This window comes from Poecilia latipinna, unplaced genomic scaffold, assembly GCF_001443285.1.
Source record: "Poecilia latipinna isolate Pla-1442-1.1 unplaced genomic scaffold, P_latipinna-1.0 Scaffold3080, whole genome shotgun sequence".
In the NCBI taxonomy this organism is placed as follows: Eukaryota; Metazoa; Chordata; class Actinopteri; order Cyprinodontiformes; family Poeciliidae; genus Poecilia; species Poecilia latipinna.
Genome location: NW_015115696.1, coordinates 65,924 through 70,186, shown reverse-complemented (window position 1 = coordinate 70,186; position 4,263 = coordinate 65,924). Strand labels below are relative to the sequence as shown.

At 42.1% G+C, this 4,263-nt stretch overlaps 1 long non-coding RNA gene across 1 annotated transcript in view; it reads right to left on the bottom strand.

Moving 5' to 3' along the window:
• Positions 1-4,052: 4,052 nt before the first annotated feature.
• Positions 4,053-4,263, bottom strand: part of LOC106940067 (uncharacterized) — a 4,088-nt gene continuing 3,877 nt past the window's right edge. The window contains exon 2 of the long non-coding RNA XR_001422990.1: positions 4,053-4,240. This is a non-coding gene — a long non-coding RNA (uncharacterized LOC106940067). The remainder of the gene's footprint in view (positions 4,241-4,263) is intronic.

Sequence of the window (4,263 nt, the reverse complement as noted above, 5' to 3'; positions counted from 1 at the left end):
ATGTCTGATGATTTATGTAGCGGATTTTTATTACCGACAATTACAGACATCTTCTGCCACTCAGAGGAAACCACTGCATGTGTCAGAGCGCCGCGTGCGAGTTAAAGAGAAGGCGATGGCTGACAAAACACACGTAATTAGTAAGTCACGTTATTACTTGGATTTTAATCGGTATGTTTTGCATCCAGTGAAAACAAAGATTTTAACAAAAAAACTGGACAATATGGTGGTTTGGGTTAATTTCATGGTTTTAAGTTTGCGCCCCCTTCACTACTGGAGTGCAATGGTCCCATTTCCAAATAAGGTAAGAGACTGACAGTGGTCCGTCCCGCCCCTTCCTGTTTGCTGCAGCGAGGTGGACTTGGTAGAGGGCAGCATGCTTTATTTTATTTTCTAGTGTATGGAGAGGCTTGGTGAGGCACCGAGGCTCGTGTAGCTACAAGAAGACGCTACTCGAGATTTCTTTATTAACCCTTTCAGGCTGAAGCACCAATGAGGTACGCATTTTTGTATTTTAGTTTTGTTTGTAAATGGAATGTTTATTTGAAGAATTTGTCGAGTTTGTTAGTGATGTGTTTTTAAAGATGACGTAATGAGTCTGTTTTTGTAAGTCAAGCCACTTTATTGTAAATGTTTTGCGGTGTAATGGCCAACTTCGTTACTGTACTTAAGTACATTTATCGTGTATCTGTACTTTACTTAAGTAGATTTAATAATGGGTACTTTCTACTTTTACTCCACTACATTTTACAGTAAGTAGCTATCTGTACTTTCTACTTCACTACATTTCTACTAAACTGTCCGTTACTCGTTACATCCAAGTCGCGTTGCGCTTTTTGTCCGTTAAAATGTGAAGTTCAGGGTCTTAAGGTGGCGCCGTAAAATCCAAGCAATAACGTGACTTAGTGTCTGTTGTCACCCATCGCCTCCACCTTAACTCGCACGCGGAGCTCCAGACATGCGCAGTGGTTTCCTCTGAGCGGGAGAAGATGTCTGTCTGATCGTCAGTAATATAATAGCTGCATAAACCATAAGATATGGCGACATGTAAAACCAGCAGCGCTTCGCTTTCACGGTGGGACTTCATCCAACTTTTAGCGTCACTTGAAAGGAAAGCTTAAAGAAAGNCATATATGGGACAACGCTGTGACCAAAGTGCAATATAGTGATATGACATTCAGGAACGATCCGATTCTTCTGGACGGATCTTTACTAAGGTTGATGGGACTGAAGCCTCACTGAGAGCCGTTCTTTGTTCTTGTAATGGTCTGCGTACACTGTACCCCTAAAAGGTTTAGCGGGGTATGCAGTACCTGCAAGAGAGGGGAGCGGCTGTCTGTTGTAAAAAAAAAATCAGTGGGTTCACTGTGCAGGAGTTCACCCACTAATCAGCTGTGACTGATTAGCTTTTCAAGGTCAATCTAAAACACGACTTAATCAGTTAATAAATAACTTTTTCCTATTTCATATTGTTTCTGAACTGTTCGCGCTTTGCTATAGCAGCGGTGCAACACGTCGATCGCGGAAGGTTTTGAGTCGATCTCGGCATTAGGAGACAAACTGAACGTCGCACTGATTGCGTTCCGTAACCAGTGCGCTCAGGTGTCAGCAGAGGCTGATTGAAGCCAGAATAAAAGGAGCCTGGATGGAAGGAGAAGGTGAAGACTGATCCTGTGATTGCCAGAGACGGATGCGCCGCCGAGCGAGGTGCGGAGGGAATCCGCACGCCAGGCGCGCAGCGCTGAGAGCTGGGCCGACGGCTCAGTGCAGAGGATCGGGACAGAAAGGAACCTGGCCGCGCCTCTGGGTCAGTCTGAAAAGGGGCGTGGCACGCCGAAGAGCGGAACGTGCTGGAGCGTCGCAGAGTCAGCTGGGGATCGGCAGGGGAGCACATTTTAGACGGATCACCTTCACTTGGAGCAGCGCGATAAGTGGAACCCAACTGATGGCCTCCGATTGGTGACTTTCTTTTAAGGACAATTACTGAACTTTGGATTTTATTAAAAAGAAAATGACTTTTTATTGTCACTACTAAAAGTGACTTTCTTTGTAATAAAATATTTCAAATTTGATTGTTTTGCTGTTTGGGTTTTTGAGTTGTTTGCTCCCCCTTGTACCAAGAACGAAGTGTGGGGCCATATTGGTCACATGGACACTTAATTTTATTGTGTCATGTAGGCGGGGTGCTGGTCTTGGTCTTGATTTGGTCTCAGGTTCGGTGGTCTAGACTACAACTCTGCTACGTGGCTCCTTGGTTCCATGTTCTCCCCTGCCAGTTATATTTCTTTCAAAATAAAAGCCAGTAGTGGCAAAAAAAGTGAAGTTCATGCTATGTTAGGACAGGAGACACGATGTTTCCATCCCTGAAATTATGATGCATAGAATCACATATCTAAGTCTAAACTATGTTACAGAGTAAACATAATAAAAAAATGCTTTATCTGTGGCATTGTTCATTAAGATGGCACATTTCTAATGTATTAAAATTAAATACGATTGGTTCACTTAATGATATTAGTGATTAGGTAATGTACTTTTACTTTTAATACTTAAGTATTTTTAAAAGCTAGTACTTTTTTACTTTTACTTAAGTACAAATGTTAATGTGGTACTTTTACTTTTACTTGAGTACATTTTTTGAGTACTTTCTCCACCACTGGTAGTCACTGTCTATTCTCTATGTGAACGTCTTTCTTTCTGTAAAAGTGTATTTTGTGTTTTGTACAGCTCTCACAGCATAGTTATTAAATGCCAGTAACTGTTGAAGAACGCCTTGTGTCCATTTTCTACCTGGAGGGAGTTAAAGAGACCATCAAGTAGTCTTGAGACTGTTGGAAATATTAGTTTAATTATGCTAGTTTTAATGGTGTTTAACTTTAGCGCTTGTTGAAATATTAGATGGATCCTGATTGTTTTGAGTCGGCCTCAATTTAGGTTAGATTTGTGCGGTTCAGTTTTAAAGGATGAGAAACACGGGTGGCTGATAAACTTGGTCCTGCTTTCTTGAGTATTTTAAATTTTTTCTAAGGTTATTGAGCTAAAACAGCCAATCAGATCACTGGGCGGAACTCTAACTGCCACACTTAGTGATCTTCCAAGGCACGTCTTCGTAATTTGCATTTTTTATTAAGGTAATTAATGTTTCCCTTCTGGCTTTGGTTTCATGTTGAGCTGTTGGTCTGATTTTATGCATTTGATTATTTGAATAAATTCTGGTTGATTGTGAAGTTGAACAGTGACTGTTGTCTTTGTGGTTTCACTTTTACACACATCACCTGGGGAGACGAGATGGCAACGAGCAACAGGTAGAAAATGTATCGTCTCTCAACAAGACCAAGACCCGTCTCAGGTACTGCACTAGTTAATTTAGCTAAATCTGGCTGGAAAATACTACCAGCCCTTTCAGGTGTAAGTAGCCACAAAATCAGCTTTTCATGCTGATAAACTGTCTAAATATGTTATGTAGGATTCTCTGCATGTTTCTAATTCAAACTTTGACATTTTCATGTAAAGTAGTTTAGTTCCGCAATATTTTGCCTGAAACCGTCTGAGTGCTGCCCTCCTTAGATTAATCGGTGGTACTGCAGTTGAATATTGCTATTGTTTAAAACAGTCCAACTTTACATTCTTCAGCACTGGTCCATCTCTGACGCCCCCTGGTGGCCATTAAAATCTCCAACAACAGAAAAGATGGTTTATTGATAAAAAAAAATCTGTAGAGGGTCTGAAAAGTCTCTGATTATTGTGATAAAGTGGAGAGGATGGCAGCAGAGCTTCTTTCCTCCTAACCCACTCACTGCCTCCTCTGTCTCCACGTTTGGCAACGCCCCTAAGTGACTCTAGGCTCCGCCCACTTTGGTGGAATTATACTTTCACATGGGGGTTAGTCCTGGTCTGTGATTCTGTGCCCTGGTTCCCTAGAAAATGAGGGAATCACCATAGCAACCAGTGACGGCATGCTCTCTGGTTTGGTCTCTGCACCTGAACCAGATGCTGGTGACCCCTGTGACCTCTGTGACGTTGGTGAATTTTTCAGCAGACACTGAGACGAGTGAATTTAATGACTTTATTTCTTATTGTGACACAAATCAAAGTTTCTCCACAGACGGACGAGTCAGCATAGCAACAAGCTGAAGGTACGGGAACATCGACAACCAGCAACCAATCACAGAGCTGAGAAGCTGTTGCCACGGTCACAAACACTGTTCATCACATGTGCATTTGTCCTAACAGAGGGAACCTGTCAACTACTCTCGTTGTTTT